Source organism: Bactrocera latifrons, unplaced genomic scaffold (assembly GCF_001853355.1).
Source record: "Bactrocera latifrons isolate USDA-ARS-PBARC rearing strain unplaced genomic scaffold, ASM185335v1 scaffold_433, whole genome shotgun sequence".
NCBI classification, from domain to species: Eukaryota; Metazoa; Arthropoda; class Insecta; order Diptera; family Tephritidae; genus Bactrocera; species Bactrocera latifrons.
In genome coordinates this window covers 56,412-80,854 of record NW_017537083.1, presented here as the reverse complement: position 1 = coordinate 80,854, position 24,443 = coordinate 56,412, and the positions used below count along the sequence as shown (strand labels likewise).

The 24,443-nt window shown below is 35.3% G+C and overlaps 1 protein-coding gene and 1 long non-coding RNA gene across 3 annotated transcripts in view; both read right to left on the bottom strand.

The window, feature by feature from the left end:
* The window catches only part of LOC108972875 (apoptosis-stimulating of p53 protein 1), a 121,699-nt gene extending 97,563 nt beyond the window's left edge, over positions 1 to 24,136 (bottom strand). The window contains exon 1 of the mRNA XM_018939757.1: positions 23,793 to 24,136. The gene's annotated coding sequence lies outside the window, so the exon portion shown is untranslated. The remainder of the gene's footprint in view (positions 1 to 23,792) is intronic.
* Positions 24,137 to 24,172: 36 nt separating this feature from the next.
* LOC108972874 overlaps positions 24,173 to 24,443 on the bottom strand; it is a 2,646-nt gene continuing 2,375 nt past the window's right edge. For both annotated transcript variants that reach the window (XR_001993672.1, XR_001993673.1), the window contains exon 3: positions 24,173 to 24,385. This is a non-coding gene — a long non-coding RNA (uncharacterized LOC108972874). The remainder of the gene's footprint in view (positions 24,386 to 24,443) is intronic.

Genomic DNA, 24,443 nt, shown 5'->3' with positions numbered 1-24,443 from the left:
AGTTATCAAACAAATCGATGCATATTTCACATAAATCGGACAATTCTAACTCTACGTTGAAAAAAAGCCTTCAATCTAATGCAAAAATAACCTATTTCTCTCATTACATCTTATTTGTGGTGCATACAACCGTGAGGATTATTATTTCATATAAAAGAGGCAAATTATGTAATTGATTCGTCTTGTAACAGAGAATGCGAAATTTATTGCGTTACGATAATTGCTCTGAGAGTCTCTCACATGAACAGTAGTTGCGCTGCGTTTTCCGGTATTCTGTTAGGATTTCATACCTTMAATTTTCGTGCATATTTCACAAACAACTCTATGGGAGTATGCGTTGGAGTATGAAATTTGTAGATAGCTGCCAACATAGACGTGAATTTGTATGTATATTTATACATATATATTAAGAGGGAGTAGGTCGTGAGCATTATGCGTTTAGTTATGGTATTTAACCAGTGTTTGTGCCAAACATTTATGCGAAATGCAAATGTCGGTCAGCTGCATGCGCATCCACCGACACCGAATGCGGGCAAGTAAACACAGCAATTTGCATGCAAACACACAAACATATGTACGTATTGATAAAGATTTATTTATATGTATGTGGGTGAGTGTGTTTGCGACTAAAAGCATTGAAATTCCACAAATGCATTGTGCGAGTACAAAGTGCGCATCCAAAGGTATGTTAGCACGGGTAATTCACGTGTCTACCTCTGTAATTTCATACCAATATTACTTTGCATGCATGTGTATGTGTGCTTGTATGCGTGTAATTACATCRGCGGATTTCTCGTTTCGCTGGCGATAATCAAATCATGTATGYCGGTAAACAAATGGGAGAATACGTCTGCACCTGCACACGCCCCGGCTGGGTTGGCGCGTTAATTTGCGTAAACACAACCATACAGATACATATATATACATATGTATATGTATGTGTGCGGATGTGAGTATTTGAAAATACAATTTTCATTTGATTTATTCACTGCACTCATTGATGCATCAAATATCGTATAAATAAATTATTTGTGCGGTAATTGAATCGCATGTCGGTGAAAAACGGTATTACGATAAAGTTGATAAATATGCGAGCAGCAGAATATACCATATATGMTCGGCGGAATATTAAAAACGCAAATAAAAGAAATATTGAAGGAATGTATTTGTGTTTGCAGGAAATAATACATATGTATATACATGGCATGTGCTCATAGTAAGGTGGCCTTTAAATGTAAAGAGATAATATCAGATTCTTGTTGGCTACAAGCGGAGTGTTCGATTATCCATGGCTCCAGATGGRCATGAAACTATAAAGTTATCATGTCGAGTTCGCATATGGCAGTATATCTGGGTACCTAATTGAAAATTTCTGTTATACCRGTTTAAATTTTTATACCATTTCTATTTGATTATGTTAGGCTAAGTAATCTAAAACAGTTATATGTACGGTTTGCGATATCCACTGTCTTCTGCAGTAAACACATATTTTTGTTTTTTATACCAGATTAAGTGACTCACACAAGTTATGTTTTCTTAATACACTAATMTCTACAACCTGTCGTATCGACTGTTTTCTGTTATACCAGTTTAAATTTTTATACCAGTTTACGTTTTTGTCCATCTCCTCCATTTTATCCATCTCCCCAATTCACCTAAACAAAGTAAATTTTAATTTTAATGTGCCAATTTTATACATTATTATACCAGTTTGCATTATTTAYGCCAGTTTTTTATTAAATTTATCCTACCTGCTGCTAATTTAAAATGAGTGTACATTTGTTAGCCTAAGTAATTTATATCAATTATTTGCACGGTGTGCGAATATTCACTGTTTTCTGAACTTAACACAACTTCTAATTTATTATACCAGTTTATGTGACTTAGACCAGTTATTTTTTTAATTGACTAATCTACAAAAACTGTCTAATTTATATTTTTCATTATACCAGTTAACACATTTACAACAGTTTATGTTATTAACCTAGTTATTAACCCATCTTCACAATTTAACACATCGAAGACATTTGACATATTTTTATACCAGTTTACGTAATATGTGCCAGTTGTTTAYTTCTTTTATCCTACCTACTACCGATTTAGAATGAGCATATATTTTAATTTATCTTTTTATGTGAYTCCACTAGAGTTTATATATCAACATATTTATACCAGTTGTTAAATCTATCTTATTAAAGAGAGTCCATATTCATTATAGCAAGTATTATTCTTTATTCCATCTAATGCTCGGTTTTCCAGCATTAACCCAGAGTTTTTACCTAATTATACCTTTTTATAAGACCCATTCCAGTCATTTAATTGATTTTCCACTCTTTAAAATCTACAAAATCGCACATATGTTTTATTCATCCGGTATGTCCGAAATTTACCAAATCGATGGCAGTTTATATACCATTATAACGRTTTATGTAATATGGACCAGTTATTTGTTCAACTCGCCTATCTACACCTTCTCRGAATCGACAGTTTTATTATCGATAAAGCAGTTTGTGTTATTTATACCAATTATTTGTGCGACTTTTTTTTTCCATAATCTGTAACAATAATTTCAATTTAATTGTATCAGTTCGTGTGATTTATAAAAGTTATACTTTTGATGTGTCATTTTTTTAATATTTCAGAATTGAGGATAGTTTCTGGAAAATCGGCAGCTTTTATTTATTTATACCAGTGTAAGTGATTTATACCAATCTTTTGTACGAAACATTGATCAACAACACTTTAACAAATTAATTTAAGTTGCGATTGCAAACGTTAGATGTATGGAAATAATTTTGAGAAATATCTCAACATGTTTTGAGAAGCACCACTCTACAGATATACAGCCTTGGCAATTACGACCATCAATCTTTAAAAAATTTAAGTTTTACTGTAAGAACCACCCTAATTCGAAAAATTTTTAATACTTTTGTAACTCCAAATCCAAGYTAAATAAACACATAAATCCACAAATGCCTGTTTACACTGAATTTCAACCGCAGAAAAAGCGCCAATTCGCTTTTCGAGGTAATTTAAAAAACAACACAAATATCCTGAATTAATTATTATTTCAAATATGTGTTTAATGCGATTACCGACTCAATCAGTCGAATTGRTTTATCTAAGCGTACACTAAAATGGCCAAGCGCAATTCTCAATGCCCAATTAAATTATGATTATGATCACAATTATTGTTATTATTGTTGTAGTGCAATTATATAATGCTATTCTAAGGCTGTAATTATTTTTGCGTTAAAAATTTACAATTGAAGCTCGGCAAATAACCGCACACAATCCACGCATTTACTCATCACTAATGAGTTCACATAGCGAATAACATCACAAAAGCTACAGGAGCCGTCTAAACTATAAAGCGGCTGACCACTAACCGGTCATGTGTGATGAGGTAAASGGTAACGTGCGAAGAGCTTGAGATTTTAGAGAAAAATCTTGTGAAAAACTTTGGAAGTCGTTCATATAAGAGCAAAATAGCTGTTAAAGGAATAAACCCATCTTAATGTACGGCAATAGATTGTCACKGGGGGAAAATTTCTCGTACCGTTGCAATTAGATCATATTTAAGATTAACGTCGTTTTGATTCCAGCGAACCGAAATCTCTGAAAAGTTGGTTAGAAAGCTTCAGCTTTAGTAAGTAGATGAAAACGCTTTACAGTAGCTGTGTTGCTAGGTTCTAAACTCGAGTTTGAGCTGCAACGTGAATATGTTAGGTAGTCGAAAAAATCGTTTCGTATTTTGTCAATAGATATCCTTGCAGTCGTATATCTTCAGTGCTACCAATCACATTGTGTTATACCCTATGCCATAGTCTTGGAAAGGTGAGATTTTAAGATTAATTTAACAAACAAAAAAAMMMCYWAATTCGGGGAATTTTAAAAAATCAGTGAAAATACTGGAGAAATTTTCTATATTTTGAAATTTTTGTATAAAAAGGAAAGAAACCAATGCAATTAGTGAAGTTTACGGAAAAGATGCTGTATCAGTCTGTGTGGCACAACAATGGKTTGATCGCTTCCATTCTGGAAATTTCGATGTGAAAGATGCGCCTCGCTCYGGTCGACATATCGTTGAAAAAGTCGATGAAATTAAAGAGAAGATTGACCAGAACCGTCACATCACTAAAGAACTTAAAATTCATTATCAAGCGGGTTTGAACCATTTAAAAAAGGCTGRCTACAAAAAGAAGCTTGACGTTTGGTTACCACAAGTATTGTCTGTAAAAAATGTAATGGTCCAAATTAACATCTGAATGAAATCGAACCATTTCGGAAGCGATGGTAACAGCAGACAAAAAGTGGGTCAAATACGACAATAATGTGCGAAAAAGATCACAGTCCAAGGGTRGTGAAGCTCAACAAGTGGTCGCAAAACCAAGATTGACGCCTTGAAAGGATATGCTGAGTATTTGGTGGGATTTTAAAAGAATCATCCCCTATGAGCTGCTTCAGCCTGGTCGAACGATTGATTCCACATTTTATTGTCAACAACTGATGAGATTGAAGTAAGCAATCAAAAAAAAAAAAAAAAAAAAAAATATTTGTTTTATCAGGACAACGCTAGACCACACACACTTTTGTGATGACTCGGCAAAAATGGTAGAGCTTGGCTGGTTTCGGTCAATGCAGAACTCCCTTAATAGAGTAACGTTGGCTTCGAGAGAAGCTTGTGAAAATTCCTTGTCGCAGTTTTTCGCTGAGAAATCAGAAAAGTTTTACAGTGATGGAATAATGTCACTAGCAGAAAAATTGCAAAAGGTGGTCGATCAAAATGGTACATATTTGGTTCATTGAAGTTCATTATAAATATAAAAAAATGAGCTGAATTGTGATTAGAAAAGAACTTCTTTGTCTGCCCTATACTTGTATATGTGGAACTCCGCGTATATGAGTTTAGCGGTTTTTTATTCTCTAAATGTTCATGTAAAGATTGAACCATTTTTTTTTTTTTTCATTTTTTGTAATATACCATGTGACAACCTGCAATGTATTGCCTAAATTTTATTTGACAGCTTTAAATCTCAAACTAGCAAACGAGAACATTTATGGAATAATAAATTTAATGCATTTATGYCCTCAATATGAACGGACAATGCGTCAAAAAAGTGTAATTAAACTTGATAATTTCCACTAAAAAAATTAATGTCATCATTGAATTAAAGTTTGTCAACTGAAATAATTGCTGTGAACGCATATAAAATACCCCCCACAAAGCAAATTCATGGCTTTATCAAAATGTATTAAATTTAATGGCGAAAAACAATGCGAACTCAATTATGCCAGCAAATATTACAACACAACACATAAAAAAGGAGCGTATATATGTACGCAGGTATTGTTAAATACAGTTATTTGCTGCAAATAAACTAAAAAAAGCTGAAGTTTTATGGTCATGCCAACGTCTATTATAAATTGTGATGCGTTAATTGTTATTGCAAAATGTCTGACGCCGCTTTTAAAAATTCAATTTCAAATAATGTTTCCGAATTTTTTCAGCGCAGCGCCAAAAAGCATTGATAAAATATCGATATATGCAATTTGTAAAATAAAATTCACAAACAAAAAATACAAGGAAAAAGTGAAATTAATAGATTTTAACAAAAGCGGGAAAAACCCCGTAAAATAAGCGGACTATAAAGCCTAAACGAGACAAAAAACGGCACACAAAGCGCAACATGTACTTATGATACGGTTYAATACTTTCTACTTCAGCACTGTGCGAGCGAAAAAAAACTGTTGTGAAACTGCCAAAAACACGTGGACCGAGGAAAAAAACAGTGCTCGACAATTAAGCTGTAAAAAATCACTGAAAAGCCCAGTGGATAAGCACACTAAGGCTTACACATAAGCGCGATTTTGAACGCAACATGCTGTTTGTATGTAATGGTTGCTGCAACTAGCCCTGCAGGGAAAAGCCAGTTTTATAGCGATTTTTTTTTCAAATTAAAAATTAGCTTTTTTATTGCGGCAAATCTTGGAAAAGACCGGTGAAAAGCGTCAATTTGAAAGCATGAAAAGGAACTGGGCGATGTTTGCATTTGGTATCCCTGCAAAACATATACGGCTATGTAAACTGACGTTGATCAATAAGCTCCGTCGGGATCGGGAAGGACCTCTCCGAGCCGTTCAATACCAAACGAGGTCTCGGACAGGGCGACTCCCTTACAGCGTCCTGCTAAATGTTGTAAAGGCTTGGACGATGACAACATCAGACGTGTCGACATTATGAGTTTTCGAGTGAGAGGTTCTGCTGAAGATTCATAGTCCTCCGCGCATTGGCATCGTGTATACCGCAGTCGATAGAACGCTAAACTGTGCCAAATATGTATACGACGACATTGACAAAGTTCAGCGAATTAAGAGGCAGCGGCCATGTCGTCCGAATGGATTGTAACTCTGAAGTAAAGCTAAGCCATCTCTTGAAGGCTGGATATAGCCTTGTGAATTTAACATCGTTATGATAGCAGTTGTTGCAGTCAGTATATTGCCAAAGTTCGTGAAAAGAAGAGGAAATGAGGTGAAAATGTTTGTAATACTCAGGTTCTTAGTTTTCGGTTGGAAACCCCTTCGGCCGCCAGCTTTAGAGTGCCAGGGCAACAGCTCAGTCTGAAGCTTTAACGACGAACGTATACAGAACTTCGCTTAACAATGAAGAAAAGTGATGCTTTAGTAACCAGAGTTTTGATAAAGAGTGCATCTTAGTGCAAAAACGACTATAAACAACTCGATGATTGTTGAGGGATGATAGCAGAAGTAAAAAAATGTATATAACCCGCATTAAAAGTATGAGTTAGGGAAGGATTTGACAAGACAGATCTTCCCACGTGTGCCTTACACGGATGACTGATTTCATTACCCGYTATTTAGTTTTCATTGTTACTAGCGTTGTTATTGTTCTCACTGTTGTTTTGGCAAAGTTTGCTGGTCTCACCGCAAACTCAGTCGCGCTGACACCGCGCCGTTTGGCGGTAACATGCTTTTCCGCTTGTCAAAGTGTTTACTTTCGCGCTTTTTTTTTCCTTTGTAATGCATACGCACACACACAAAGCTCTCACACATACATAGAGACGAAGTTGTACAGCCTCAGACACATACTGTCATGTGCATTGTGGTGAAAATGAAAGGAAAACTGTAGAAAGTCCTCATGTCGATGATTGCCATAACGCTGTGTGAGCCGCTGTCTGCGTATGCATACGAAACAACAACAACAGAGTGACAAACTACAACTACGTGCGTAGTAAGAGTTTCGCTTGTCGGCATAAAAAGACAAAACAACGAGTTCGGCGCCGTTACCCRTTTTTCTACACAAAACGCCAGTCGCTTTTTGCCAGCGCTGACAATGAAACTCATTCGCCATCATTCATGACTTTTTTTAATCCTCTGCATTTTCAATTTTTAACGGTTTTTTCTGYCGCCAGCTTTTTGCTGGTGAAAAAGTTCGCTCAGTATTATGTTTTCGCCTGAAATTATGCTCATGTGTGAGTACTTTACACCACATCCTTTGTGGGTATATGGAAGAGTTTGAGCYTAGCAAATGTGTTAATAGAAGGGTTTTCCATTGAGCTGATTCGATTGGGCCACATTTTTGCTTGGAAAAGTTGCAAATGCTAGCGAGGCCATGAAAATATGCAATAGAGTTTTAATCGCGTTCTTTAAGTTCCTGAAATGTCGAGTACTCTTAGAATGTAAGCGCGTTTTTATCAACTCAGATCTTTAAAAAACTTTGAAATTRCTCTTGTGAAAGAAAGTTTAAGGAACAGATTCAGTTTTGGATAAATTTTTTCATCCCTTCACCTTCTTCAATTCATGGTTACTAAGAGCGTTAAGTCTTTTTCACTCCTCCGACCTTTCCACCAACAAGAAAAGCCTCAGTGCTATACGTATGGTAGTTTCTGGGAGCGTAAGACCTCTTAAGACTTCCCAAATATTTTAGCTGAAAACGCTAATTATAACTGGAATCAAGTTTAAAATTTCACTGTCATTGAGCTTGCATCTGAAGATTTTGATACCATGATTGAAGTTTATAGTTAAAACTAATTATACTCCCAAACTAGGCAGAGATCTGGCATTATCCCAACATGCATCCCAAAAATCAGAAACGGTTGACTGGCATTTATATTAAAGAAGTTTCGATGAAGCCATCARCTTCCCAAAAATTACGCTGCCATTTTCTTCCTCCTTCGTCTCAAATGATCCCCATTGCGAAACCTTTTATACTTCGTTTATTGTGTTAAAGAGTTCGATTTTTTACAAATTAAGTAGCACAAAAAATATATTGCTCTTCAGGCAATTTTGTACTGAAAGGGTTGCTATACAACTTAAATATTTGCATACAATTTAAATTTCATTGAAGATTGTGCGTAAGGGCTGCTTCCTTATGCCTCACAGGAGGAACAATTGCCATTATTATTGACGCTTATCAGAGCTCAATTCWAAATTCATAAAAGTATGAATATATTGGTAGCTTTAGAATAACTCATTAGTTTCGAAATTTATGAGAAGGAGAAGACATAAACTTTAGGAGCTTCCGAAACTAAATGAATTCGAAGTAAAGCTAATCGATCTCTTAAAGGCTGGATGTTATTTTAGGAACTCAGTATCATTTTGGGCAAAAAAGACAGTGATGGATAGTTCCATGTGTAATTGTTCTATGATAGCAAATGGCCGATTATGCCAAAAAATTTTTTTAAGGAATTAAAAAAAAAAAAAAAAATGTAATATTTAATGATTTTGCGATGCGGTATGACAAGTTTTGAGTCCTCTGTATGGATACCCAATGTTTAATATCACGCATTAGTCTATATTTCCTAGATAAGGACAGGGACTCAGATCTAATCTTTTTTTCTCAAGAAGTATTATTATATATTAGTGATTTTTTTCTCTCCTCAAAGAATACTCAGACTTAAATGTTTAAAACAGCTGTTTTCTGGACGTTCGGTTTTCAATGTGGCAATACCTTTCTCCGAGTTGGTCTTTTTCGCGAGCTGATTTATATTTAGTTTGCTTCACCATTTCATAATAAGTAGACTGACGCCGGAAAAAAGTTTCCTTTCGTTCGATGAATAAGCCCAAAATAACACGGCCATCGATCTCGATTTTCACAGAAAATTTATATTTAGCGATTAATCTCACTTTTTATTAATACTCAAAATTTAATGAAAAACATGTTCATATTTGGAGTGATAATAATCCATAAGCCATTGCTGAGCCAACATTATATCTTCAAAAAGCTCTATGGACGGCGGCAGCATTCGTCTATATTTCTTCGGAAATGGAACCGGTCATAATCTTGTACTGAATGCCGAACGTTAAAGAGTCTTTTGATTAATGACTTTTTCTTGCTTGAATTGGAGGATGCTGATGTGGACCAACTTTGGTTCCAACATTGACAGCACTACATGGCACATAGTCAACGAAAAAATAAATTTATTGAAGGTAGCTTTTGGTGAGCGCATTATCTAACGTCGGTAATCTGTGGAGTGGCCTAAAAGATGGAGCGATTATCTTCGCTGAATAGAGAACCAGAGTGTATTCGTGGCGTTATTGCTGCGACGTGCCCCCAATTGCTGCAAAAGTAGTCGATAATTAGTCGATCTCGGCTGGAGTTAGTGCGTTTGTTGATTTTTAAACCAAAGCGACAAACACTTATCGCTATAAAAAGTTTAATTATTGACCAATATACTAAAATTTATGCATTTATTATCTTTTTGAGAAGTACATGTCAGAATCAAATACCCTTGACGTGTTGTATTTGACAATAAATGGACAGAACTTCTACTGTTTTCGCCAATTTCGTAAAATGCTGGTGCTAATTCTAGTTTACGGCTGAGAGTGAATCCCACCATCATCTGCGACTCTGGTGAATTGTGAGCAACAATTATTATTTTGTGCTTAAATTTGACTTCGGTAGCACCTAGGTTATTGAGCTGATATAACCTATGATCAAATTTGACCCGGACTGTTCTATTTAAACTGCCCGCGCCAACCGAATAAATTCAAATTTTATTTCTTTAAAAGCCTCTTTCTCATTTGACACTTAAATCTAGTTCCATAACTGAGACCTCTTTTCAGGTTAAAAATTTATGAAATTTTTGAACAAATGGCAAGCAAATTTAATCAGTTTAGTGATTGCACATAAAATCTTCTTTCTCTGTGTTTTGTGTTATTTACAGTAACACTGAGTGAGTGAGTCGTTGTGGCGACTGCTTTCTACGCACAAATTGTATATTGGGTAGTTGATAGATTCGCGATCGAGCAATTGTCAGATCAGTTGTAAGAAGGCGTCGATTTTACTTTGTCGACTATACTTGTATGTATATGTATACTTGGTTTTTATAGCCATTTTTAGAGTATGCCCTCAACGTTGATACAACTTCTAGGACTGATACTTTTTTTTCATGATCGACATTTAATTGAGTTTGAAACTTCAGATTCTGCAGAACTGTGGGAATTATTTTAAAAAACCCTACACATATTCAAGTACTATAGCTTCAATTTGGACTAAGAGCCAAGCTATATACTATAGACAATCTCTTTCATATCTCTCAAGGTGCGAGTATTTATGGAATAAATCTTTAGGCAGGGAATCACCACAGCAGAAGTTAGATTGCCAACTTGATTTAAGCCGCTCATATTTATAAGCATCATGCTCCGACTTCATTTCAGCTCAAGTTCTCGGCAATTAAGCGAGTGTAACCTTGTACAGTGAACTTTCAACTCGCAATTTATTCTAACAAATTTTGACTAATTATATGCGCAATTAGCCGCTGCCGTGCGGCTGAGACTTCCGCTACCAATTTCGAAGCATTGTTAATTTATTATAGTCGTGATAGTAATAAGAGCACATAATTCAACGCCTTTACAACTAGCTGCATATATTAATATATATATTTTGCTGATTCAAGTCAAAAGTAAAGTTTTACTAACCACACATATACTTAAGTATATATTTATGTGTTTACGTCTGCAATAAAATGCCAACTATAATTATGTGTGAAAACAAACCCCATTACATTAGCAGCAACAAAAGTTAAAACGTTAATATGTTTTTTTTTTTTGTTTTTTTACCCAAAACTAAAGAGATAAATTTTAAGTGGGAATATGGGAAGAAATGAAAATATGAGCTTTGGCTGGTCAAAAATGGTATGCAACGGAATGTACGCCCCCTGCAAACAGCGCAAACAGCAGCGGAAAAAGTTTTTTTATTCAAACACACAACTGCATTTGTACATATGTATGTGTGTGTTTGTGTGTGATCATAATAGCTGTTGTCAGACAAATGAAATGTGGTGAGGGTCACGCGTGTGAATGTGGRAATTATGTGCGGCGAGCGCGAATTGCAGTGCGGAGCGAGTGTGGCTCGGCGCATCTGCCGATTTCCGAGGCGAGTGAATTGCAGCTGCCAACTTTTTTTTATTTTTATTTTATTTTATTTTTTTTTTTTGACACCGTTTTGTGAAACAAGCATTTTAAATGTGCGCAACGAAATGCTTTTTATTTTCAAAATACATAAATATATATTCTATATACATATATATTCATTTATTTATATAAACATATATCTGTTATAAGTATATTTATATATATAACCCACATATTATATTCATTTGGCGGTAATATGAGCGCTTCTCGGTTTTTAGCCTGTCAGCAAGTACGGCTTTGGCAGTCAGACTGATGAAGCGTCTGCGGTTTATCGCCACAGACTGTGTCAATTGCGTACCACTAAGTCTTTGTAAAGGTCGCCGCAACAGCAATCAGTCAGTCAGTCACTTAGTCAATTTAACCACGCCAAGAACAATTGAAAAGTTGAAAGACTACTTCGGGCTCATTGARAGCTTTATTGGCTTTTGTAGTAATTTTACTTTAATTGCCGAGGATTGTGCATTTAMTTGTGTTATTATCTCATTCTTTTATCTGATTTCTAGTTTTTATACGCAGCGCACAATTACTTTAGTGTTAGAAGTATTCTCAGCTTCATGTASACTGACATGATGCTTTTATAAATATATTTTAAAATGCAAAATATTATTAAACTAAAATCATGGTTTCCCAAATCGTGTATATTTGAAGCCTTTGCCTTCCGCTAAATTGAAGAGCGTCTACTGATTTTTCAGGAGAAGTTTCAAATTAGCTCAAAACTGGTCAAGGACTGCAAGACTTCACTAGATGTGGCATCAAGAAACTTTCATAGCCCGACCACAGCGGAATCATCGAAAACTGCAAAGCTGATGAGCGGCCAAAAAGTTTCACAAGGCCGCAAGGAAGATGATGTGGAAACATCTAGACACAGGTTTTGCCAGACTAATTTTGAAGTATCTTGGTTGCCATACATTCTACAAAACCGATTAATTGACTGGGGTAGATATTAGCCGGCTGATTATATTTGTGGTTGATTTTAGACGCTTTGTTGATATGCGACGGTCTTTATAATCAGTACTTAGGAAAAGGAATTACAAAGSACAAGTGTTTTTAGCTACCCAAGTGGATTTATTCGTGGCCGCAYGAAAAATTTKCYTATTCACTTAACGTAATCTAACTCTGAATGAAGTTAAAAAGTATTAACAGTTCTAAAAGATGCCTGCATTTTCTGGGCAATAGCCACTACTATTAGAACTTTAATAATTTTTTTAATTTTAAAATAATACAGTCGAAACTTGACCCCCGAACCTCAGCGGCCCTGGCCAAGTTCTAACAATAATAATTTCCTTTGCTTTAATCTGACGTACATAATGACTAATTTACATATTTGAGATGATATGCCATTTGGCCAAATTTGAAAAGGACTACACCATATAAATCTAAATCGATAAAAATCTTTTTCCTACACAAACATAAAAAAAAATTTTTTTTTTTGATTTCCATAAGTGTATTTGGCAGCTGTTTGTTTACGGCGCGAAAAGTTCGTTCARCGACTTTTACCATGAAAAAATCTACAAGTTTGGTTGAAATTCTCAGTCGGCAAAGGAATCGGGCTTTAGAGTTTTTTAAAATATTGCAGAACGAATTTGGGAAGTCTAAAATTAAGTAGGTGCCACAAATTAAAAGTCGTAAAGTCATAAAAAAACTTGTCTCATGCGAGTCGTCCATCCATCTCAGTCATGTTGGCAACATCAAATCATTTTGGGGCTATATATCATATGATCAAATTTGACCAGGACTGGTCTAATTAAACTACTTGCGCCAACCGATTCGATAGAAAACTCCTAGTTGGTGAAAACCTTTTTATATACGCAGGATATTTGTTCTCCATATTTTAATTGATCTTTTTACTCCCCCAACGTGGTGTATTTCGATTTTTATCTTGGAAAAGAAAAATGTAACAACGAATTTGCTGAAGTTTTGTGTTTTCAATGGAATCATGGCTTCGACAAAAYTGTTGCAGAAACGTTTCGAGAAATCTACGATCACAAGGCACGCAGTAAGGGTCGTGAAGTCATCGTTATCTTGCCTTCAACCATTTTAGTTAATGTTTTGTGTATGAAACTTTTTAATACAAAAGTCGCATTAAAGAAAAACCCACAACAAGTAAAGATTGCAAACGAGACGCTTGACAATGTATGTAGTTGTGGACGTGGGCCCTGAATTCAAAGAACTCATCATTTATGATGCTAAAATATGGGTTTGTCAATAAGGCGTCAACAAAACTGTCCAACAGTGTAGCGAATCGAGCTTCAAAAATGAGAAAAAATCGATTTATAATATACGATTTTTAATTTCAAATTTTTTATTTCAGATCAATCTTAGATCAATTACTAGAGCAGGAGCTCTCAATCAGCCACGTAATTGACACGTTTTGGCATATAACGAGGTCAGAGTGGCTTTAAAACATAAAGGCAGTATAATATTTGTTCAGTCGAAGGACGTGAAATAAACTCCTTATCGCCTATTTAATTCGACATAGATGACTTATAAACTCGTAGGAATACGTGTCCTAGCTAACGGAAATCAATTTTAGCATAAAAGGAAGAGGTTATTAGAAAAACTATTGATTACTCATGACAATTTTATTTTAAGCTTGCATACACTCTCTCGAATGAAATTACGCTCTTGAACTGTTCTTCGTACAGTTCTARCAGTTCAAAGGCAGTAAATCTTTGCTAATTCAATTTCCTAATTTAAATTTGTTGGGGCTCCCTGACAGAAACAAAATGTGTATGTGCTATCTTGTATAGCGTTTGAGTATTATTGTACTTGTTAAATTGATTTTTTCTTTATTAAGTGAAAAGGAATGTGTTATTATTTTTGTTGTAGTGGGGAATGTTACAGAATTCTCATTATTTTATTGGTCTTAAAAAAATCAGTGTCAATTCCATTAACGTAGGCCTAACCATTCCTGGTTAACTAAGTTCTAACTAAGAATAAAAGTTAACATTGAAAGATTAAGTCAACAGGGTTGAGAAATTCAGAAAATTACTTAAATATCTAAGTTTTGGCACGTAATTCCATTCGGCGCTTTATGAGAGGAAAATTCTCAACATTTAGGTTTTTTTTACATGTTTTTCTTAAATTTCAACAAAACTTTTTTTCCAAGTACTAAAAGCTTCAAAATTTTCAGTATTTTCTTGTTTCCATTTTTTKCACCTCAAATGAGTTTTGGAAGAACTGAAATACTACTACAGCAAATAAAGGCTCACTGAGAACAAGGCACTCAGAGGACAAGAAACATTACCAAAAAATTGTGGAACTTACTTCAATGACAATTTACCAAAAGGCAGCACCGCCATTGGGTACAAAAATTATTTCCGCTTATTTTGTCTTCAAATCACTGCAATTTCGCCGCTAAAATTTTTCTCATTTTTTTTTGTCTTAACTTTATGCGAACTCTCTTTGCGTGTCCATTGTGTTTAAGTGCCCAAAATTCACTCGCAATTTCCGCAATGCGAAGTTGGCGCAACACAACATAAAAAAAAAAAAACAGTTACTTCTGCATATACATACATACATATACAAAAAGAAGTCAATAAATAAAAGCAAACAAAAAAAAAACCAAAAAAGCAGTCAGCTGGTGACCCCAAAAGTCGGGTTAATCAGCGTACGCCAGTCAAAAATTTCAACGCAACAACTTTTATTCGCGCCTCGTGTGGGCACGGCATTGTCTATGCCGTTTCTGCGGTAATTTTTGTTGTTTGCCTGGCTGCCCAACATCTGCTCTCCCCTGCGTAGTGTTTCATATTTGATTTTCTACACCTAATTTGCATAATTCGCAGCGATTTCTGCCATTTTTTTTCCTCAGTTCTATCGCGCATTTTATGCTGAACCCTGGGACACACTCGGTTTGGTAAGGCGAAAAGTGGCGCTGTTGCTAKTGCTGGCTTATAATATTTTTATTTKYCTAAATACGCATATTGCCGCGCTGYTTCTGACTCCTCTTATTTATTTTTTATTTAGAACGTGCTTTTTTTGCTCCCTTTTGCTGGCAAATTTACGCTGGCGCTGATGAAATTTTTCATGAATGCAAATTCAGTGGAAAATCCCTCCGGCTTGGTGGCCAGCAGTTAATGCTGGAAACGCGTGTAACTCAAGTCGAAGCACACAGTCACACAAATGTACATACAAACGTGTACTAGACAAAAGCACAGCGCTGCACGGAGCGCACACAGCTGGTCAAGTCAACGCAAACAGCCAGCATTTGCCCCAACTCAATTGCACAGCTGTGCGGACGGCAGTCAGCCGCTTGGCGGTCGCGTAGTTTCGGCAGTTTCACAGTTCACTAGCAAAGTATGTGCCGAAGTTGGCAATGGTGCTCTAAAGATTTGCTGAAAGCCCCTGACATCAATTGAGTGTTGGTTGGCGGTGCGTGGGCACCACTCACTCACTCACTCACTCACTCACTCACGCGCTCAGTTCATTCATGTGCCGGCCTATAGTAGTAAGATATGTAGTATGAAAAGGCGTCCTGACTCACTTATGTTGCAACACATAAATATATACTCTTAAACAACATTTATGTAAGTGTTTGGCTGTGCATTTTTTGCGGCAAACTTTTGTCTGCATACTGATATGATCAGCGCGGATAAGCGCGTTACCGTCTCAGCTGTATGCATATCAGACTGGAGCGTAGTGAAACCCGTTAATAAATTCAAAAGCCGCTACCCACTAACACGGCAACCTCCCTTACTACAAAACAAATTTCTGAAAAAATAGTACGCACACCCACAATATGCAAAGTAGCCGAGGGAAATATGCCCATTTCGAGCATAAAATGTGAAGTCATCGCTTTCGATTAGTTCYGCAAGATTTTATACAATGTAGCAGAGATTTAAAGACAAAAATATGTTCTGAAGAGGAAGAAATATTCGTTTTATTAATTTAGTAGATAATTTAAGACAGAAATATAATTGGAGATGGCAGAAATAGTTCGCTTTAAATCACTACCTTCGAGTAAGAAGAACCGATACCACTTTTTGCCACTAGGTACAAGTATTTAGTGTAGTTTTTGGATGAGTGCTCACGTGTGCTTAGGTGTGTGTCCTAGCTAACGGAATTAAATTTTAGCACTATATATACATGCTACTATACTTATAGTATACCTTCTGTATAAAAGGTTATTGGGAGAACTATTGTTTACTCATGACAACTTTATTTGCAGCGCATTTTGTCCGCTCTCTAAGAAAATGTGAAAGAWAATTACGCTCTCGAAGGAACTGTCGGAATGTAGTAAATCATAGCTAATTCACTACTACAGGAAATGCCTTGAGGAGGGCACCAGTGATACAATGGAACATCTCTTGTGCACTTGAATTCCAYCTGGTATCACAAAGGACCATACTGTGTATGGGTGGCTTATTGGTATATCGGATTAACTTAACCTAACCTTGAGTATTATATATACATTAGTAGGAATGATGATATAAACAAATATAATACAGGTAAGCTCTTCGCATATTCTCCGTTAGATACATTAATGTATAGACCATAACCTCATTTCAATTTTAAACCACTTGGGAATTATATCTACCGTCACTTTAGCGAACGAAAATAGGTGATTGATGGTGAAAAGCYTAAAAGCATGCTTTTACAAATGACAAACCAGTGAAGGTTAGCTTTTGTTTCATAAATTTAATGATCTATTACGATCGACTGAAACCACCAAACGTCTCAACTAATTGGTCTATTATAACCGAAAGGGTTCTTCATTATTAAATGCTTAATGAGTGAATTCTAAAAGCAAAATATTTGAAGATATAGGTAAATAGTTTTCAAAACTCTTTCGGAAGATGGCAGAGATCTAGTGTCAAATGGTAGAATCGTTAGTGAATTTTATTAGTTAGGTTCATCAAATTTTAATGATCTTAAATAAACATCAAACCAATTTAATATTCCTTAAGCATAAATCACCTAACAAATTTACTAACAATGCTTAGTTAGTACTCGTAAGATCCAAACTTCTTTGAAAATTGGATCTTAGTAGGCTCAAGCAAAATTACAATTATGTATATACGGGAAGATGAGTAAACCCCCTGTATTTCTGGTAGATTTAAACTACCATAAGTAAAACAAATTATGCAACGAGTTTATGCAAGTCTTGAAGCATACCTTTAGGATACCTAAATTTAAATTTGAGCAACCAGCARTGTCAGCTTAATGGTCAGCGTTTAATTTTTGAAATGTCGCGGTAACGCGAAGATTTACCAGAATTATAGACTTAATAGGATTAAACTAAAAAGTAAATGAAAGAATGCAGTGAAAAGAATAAAGAATGAATAAAGAATTGAAGACTTGATGTATAACTAACTAGTGTACCATTGAATCATTTCATAGTTGCTCACAAAATTATATTAAGAAATTTGCAGCATTTGAAAGTATAAGAATTATACCAATCTCACTTTTTGTAMGGGGTTATAACTACTAGTAAGTGCGATTTTTTCGTGTTGCATTTTTTAAAAAGGCTTTTTATGAAATGAATATGTATACAGAATTTACCGAACTTTAAAAATTGTTGATTTATTTTGGAAAAATTATGATTCTCTTGAGCTTGTAGTCGATCTCCAGAATGACTTCCGAAAAAACATGTCTGGCGGTGAGGACAATTTTTATGGTTAAAATAAATTCGAATCCTTAAATAAAAAAAAATAAAAAATGTATCACATATTGCCATCTTCCCAAAGAAAAATCGAATTTATCAAAAATTTAAAAAAAATCTAAATTATTAGTATCATTTGGATAATTATGAAATAGATATATCTAAGAAGGTCACGTGAAAATTTCAAATAAAAAATTTTCAATCGGTTCAATCGTTTCCGAAAAATGTTCCTCACTAACTCTGAAATCAAAGTTTTCAGAAAAATGCCTTTAAARCTTTGGATTAACTTTAAATTGCCGGATTAAATCGGAGRTAACTGGCGAATGACACGCGTATTGAACGCTTTGTTCCAAGATATGAATCGAAGCGGGATTGTCCGCATAGACTTTAGACTTTACATATTTCCACACGAAAACGAACATGAAATTATATATCTGCTCACCGAAGTGCTCTCTCAATAAATCCATTGATTGATCCGATGTGTAGGAAACGGCGCTTCCTTGTTGGATCCAAATGTCGCCGAAACCATGAGCTTCAATTTCAAGCATCAAATAGGCGGTTATCATAACGCAACGGTTACGTTCTCAACGGCACCATTTTTACAGATGTATGGACCGCTGATTCCAACGAACACAAACCGCACAATGTAAACCGTTGTTTTTATGAATGAAGTGACAGCTCTTGCATCTCTTCAGGTTGATAATCGTTTYAAATGCGGAAATTTTGCTTGTTTATATACCCATTGAATTACAAGTGGGTCTCATCACAGAACAAAATTTGTATCAAAAAGGTTGGTTGTTCTTGGAACTTTTCATAAAACTATACAATCATAGCTGTATATATGTCAATCACATTTATTACACTAATGTATTTATGCATTTGCTTGTATCAATTTCATCACCAACACGATTTATGTTAACTTCSATAATCTGACGTAAATATCCCAATTACAAATGCAGATTACGGTATTGACTTACAATTTGAATAATTGAACGATTGAATTTACATTTCCCCAAGGAAAACAGAGGGAAATATTAAATATCCAAAAATCCACARAGATGTTTAAATATTTAAGCACAGCCACACACAAACCAGCTACATGCATTAATATTTGCATACTTTTGTGCGCGTAGTGATCGAATGTCACGCCGCTCGGTCGATATTTKCTGTATTTCGCAGCTGCAATTTGTCAGAGGCTCAATTAAAATTTACTAACGAAATTTGCCAATTCCTTTTGGGGGGATTTTACTACACTCACACACACATAAATATATTCAAACCTACAAATGTCATGAGATTCCATGTGTGGGACACAGCGGTAGCTGAACTGGTGTGGCACCCACACAAGAGAAAGTGAATTTCATACGGTTACCGAGCGCGGCAGCGCAAAAGAGGCAAAAAACAAGAAATAATATTTAATTGTAAATGGGAGCGTTGCCAATAGGATCCTGCCCTACATGTATGCCCACACACACAAACTAACACATGCTCATGCATAGATAACTATCTGGCGGCAATGTTCGACAGTCGGATGTATGTATGTATATACTATATGCAAGAGTAAGCGTGAGTGTGTGTGCGTTAAAGTGTTGTTGTACATCTTTTTCAATTGCACTTATTGTGCGTATGAATATTTGTAGGTAAACAGAAAAGTGTACATTTTGTTTGTGCGAGTACTTGCGAACGCGAATATGTGTGTGGGTGTGGGTGTAAGTAAACAGCGGCTCCTGCCGTTGCTGTGGCCTCTAGGAAATTGAAACAGTGGTCAGAGAAATTAAAAGATTGTAGTGAAATGTCACCAATGCAGGGCATTTAGAGGTTAGCAACTGAGAGACAGATTGTCTGAGATTATCTGAACAGGATGTTTTTATAATCCCTAAAATTAAACTTCACTTAAAAAATCGCTCGCTCAAACCGATTATAGACCCATATGCTCTCAAGCAAAGTTGTTCATAACGATCCGTAGAACATTTTTGGCTCACTGTAATTCAACCCGCTCTAATATACACACATAAAATGTTTTCTAAATTTCAGCTGGTCGATCAACAAAACTGTGACCTGCTCTATGACACAAGGTGACATATAGTCTTAATATTGAATTCTCATACAACTTAAAAATATGCTCTCTTTGGTACCCTTTACTCTAAAAGAAAACATTTAGATGAGCAAAGAAACAAAAAAATCGCCTAAAAAATTCTGGATAATGAAAATTAGCATCAGTATATATCACCCGTTTCTATCAAAATAAGGCATAATACTTAGTAAAATTCAACATGTTTTATAGAAAAAAAAAAWTCAACAAAATAGTCGCGCTTAGTCAAAATTTTCAACAGAAATTTGCAGCAAACGTCTAGAGCATTGCACCGCGGAACCAAGRGAGCATCACTTRTGCACTTGTCTCGGATTGAYGAGACTACCCTGTAAGCGTCTGGGGTAGACCTATCGATGCTAAGGCCACAGAGTCTGTTGCAATTCGCGTTGACTGCTCCTTGATGACTTGATGAATACTCCTTAAGGACCTAGTAACTGAACTCCTTCTGGTATCGCAAAGGATCAAAACCAGAATCTTTGGAATACTAGATGAACTTAACTTAACCAAAAATATTAACTAATAATATAAACTTTAAGAATTTTCTTTTATGTTTTCAAAATATTGAATTATCTATGTAATTCTTACTGACAGGACAAGTATGATAATCAGAATCATGCTTTTTTGCACTTACTCCTCACAAGTTAACTAGTAAATCACTAACACTTTGATGTCTAAACTTAAAACATTGCATTTAATATACTATTTATTATGAAGCTTAAAGTCAGTGTATTCATATTTTTCCTACAGGGTCATACCAATGTATAGATGTATATGCCCAAAAAGTTCATTACAAATTGTAAAAATATTATATTTAAAACTTTGTCAACTTCACCGTGCGCATTTAAGTATTAAAAAACCGTGCATATGTGTGTGCAGTGAACTCGTCCAAATTTATAGTGATTTACTGCATAAAAGCAATTTTTGATCACATATACCGCTGCACAGTTTCAGCAACAGTGTGTTTTTGTAAGAGAATTTACAGTAAAGAAAAATTCTGGAACAAAGAAGCTTTGATAATGAAAACTGCCAAGGTGTGAGACCATGCCGGCAGGCCAAGTAATGGTAATTACTGATTAGTTAACCGAAAGCAGTATCAGTAATGGCTGTTCTTTTTTTTTTTTTTTTTTTTTTTTTTTTTTTTTTTTTTTTTTTTTTTTTTTTTTTTTTTTTTTTTTTTTTTTTTTTTTTTTGTAGTTTTTTAAGGCTGACAAGCCAATAAACAGAAAATCTAGACGTTATAGTCTAAAAACGCAGAGTTGAATTTCAGTAACCTATAATATGGTTACTGAAAGAAGAACTTTGGAATCGATAGATATTTGCAATTTTTTGTTGAAAAAAATCTTGTGTTAATTTTTTATAATTTCTTCAAAACACATATTTTTCTTGCTTATGCTTTTCTGACCTCAAACATTTTCTTAGAGGAATTTTATAGCAATGTCCAGAAATATTATATTATATTTGAGTTTCGAATTAACGGCAATTATATCTCTCTCATTGACATATCCATTTAATGCTCATTCGGAAATTTACCTGTAAATATCATTTGAAAACACCTCCCTTATTATTTACAAATTATTTGATAATTCTACTTGGTCAAAGTTTTTTGGTATTTATGAAGAAAGAAGTCAACTTTATTCTGATCGCAGAGSCGAACGAGTCTTTTGAATACTCTCTACTTCGTTTTTCATTAAGACTAGCTTGAGTTCGCGATAAATTGGAAATTTAATATTAGTGATAACACAAGATTCAAAAATAAAGGTTGAGCATAGAACTTTAAGAGTCAATTCAGTCCGAAAAATTMTGGATGCTAATAATCCCGTAGGTGATCTTCAGTAGGAGAGCATATCTAGATGTGCARAACTTTAAAACGCAACTTTAAAACGCGACTCCGAAAAATTCTGGATTCCATTGATTCCTTAGSTGATCTCCAAGAAGACGTCCACGAAGAAATTTTTGGCGGTGTGAACGATTTTTCTGCTTAMAATTATCTCAGATTAGAAAAAAAAAATATTATTGGGATGWTTGAATACAGCTTATTATCAAAGGACTAGTCTTGCCAAGTCGATTTTTGTGACAACAATTTGAAAATTCAAGAAAACGCTTTAAAGTTATTGAATTCATTCGAATATGTTCATACCACCAAAACTRATTACCGGAGCAACTTTAAATTACGAAGAATATTCCTAAATGTATGTACATTCAATCTASTATACATATATTCAAAGACATTGTTTTTTTAAATACACAAGAAATTATATCCTCTTCTGTTAGGTAAGGTAGGTTACGTCTGGTGTTGCAACAAGCCAGGCATAGAAAAGCTTCAATCCTTGGCGTTACCAGATGAAGTTTAGTTGCTAAGTTAACCCCTTAAGTTTCAAGTTTTTAATTTTTCAATGGAATAAGTAAAATTAGAAAAAATATTGCCTACATTTAGGAGATGCTAAGATAATTTATCAAAGTCGCACACCTAAAAGCGAGTAGTTTTGTAAAAAGAACAAGCTTTTTTAAAGGTTATTTTAAAAATTAATTTTGTTGCGACTACATGCTTTCAACCTCTAAAATTTGTTTTTAATTTCATACACTCTCAAAAATATTTTGCTATTTTTTGCCACTCCACCACACTGTGCACCAGCGCGCACGCTTCATTGCGGCCAAAGGCGTGACATATGTGAGTATTGAATTGAAATCACTAGCTGCGGCACAWGCGGCAACAGTCATTGCCATATGCGCCGCCGTTGGACCACTTAAGGCCCCATGAGATGCCAAACGCGGCGCACGCGGACACAGCGCGTCAAATCGAAGCGCATTGGGGCGTGTACCAGAAGCCCACATGGCGAATGCGAATAAAGTGCAATGTAGGGATGTGTGTTTGCGTGTGTGTGTGTGCCTTGAATATTTAAAAACCAAATCGCATAAAAACTTCCAATCAAAAATCAAAGGCAAAAAAGTTATAAAATTAAAATTGCGAAAAATGCGCACATAAAGTGAGTCAAAGTAATTGCAGAGCACACACACACACACACAAATGCATACGCAGACACACATGCGAATTGGCGTTGGCTGACGAGTGGAGCAAGCGTTGAACCAGAAATGGCGCGGCTGCTCGTGCGCTGTTGATATTTCGAAATTGGAATTCGGATTGAAAGCGAAATTTCAAATCAGCGCGCAAATAAAGAACAAACAAATAAGGAAAAATGAAAATAAATGAAAATAAAATAAAGAAAATAAAGAAAACAACAACAGCACAACAACGGCGCGCAATTGAGTAACGCGCTGGCGACGCATGGCCTGCAGATGGTTGCACACATGTGACCATAGGAAGCAGCCGAAATCACACATATCTATTTCGAGTCGCATRTATGTATGYAYGTATGCATGCATGTGTGCTKGTGTAGCGCAAATGATTTGTGGGTGTGGATGCCGGAGTCAAAGGCAGTGCCCAACTATGGTTTATCGAGAGCTGGCGCGCCGTTCAAACAAATAGCTACATATCACATAATACATGTATAGTATACACACATATGTATGCATATATGCACTTATATACATATGTTTGTATGTTTGCATGCAAGTTTTACTACTAAATATCTATGTTGTATGTGTGTGTGTGTGTGTGTTTTATGAGGTAAACAAACGTGACTTGTAGTCGGTGGTGTTACTGACCTCAGTTGATGCGCCGTTGCAGGTTCAACGATTGCCAAATAAACTAGCTGCTGTCGATGTTTGTTGTTGTTGTTGTTGTTGTTGTTTTTGCTATTGTTGCCTACTATCTGCTATCCGCGTGTGTGTTTGCTCGAGTGTGCAATTGTATGCGTGCGGTAGGTCGGTCACACGGTGCTAACGCTGGTTGTTATTGTCATTGTTGTTGCTTCGCTGGCTGCACTCGCACTGTTGAATTTATTGGCTGAATTGAAAAAGTGCTGTGTTGATGGATTGCCGGTAGTGTTGTTGTTGTTGTTATACTTTTTTTTTGTGGACGTTTTTCCTTTTAAGTATAATTTTTTCGGTTTTTCTTTTGTTTTTTTTTCACTCTGTTGAATTTATTTTTTTTTTATTTATTTTGTACGTATTGCAATTGTTTTATTGTTGTTGTGCGGTATTGTTGACTTGACACGCTGCTGATTGCTTGTCAGCAGCTAAACTTTGCAATGCCACTGACGCTTTTGAAAAATAATTTTGGGAAATACTTTAGACACTATTTTCGATTTGATTCTGTTGAAATAATTTTTTGTTACGAAATATGTTTCGAATACGTGCTATTTATGTAATAAAAATATGTATTAAATTTTTTGTTAAAATATTTTTTATTTAATA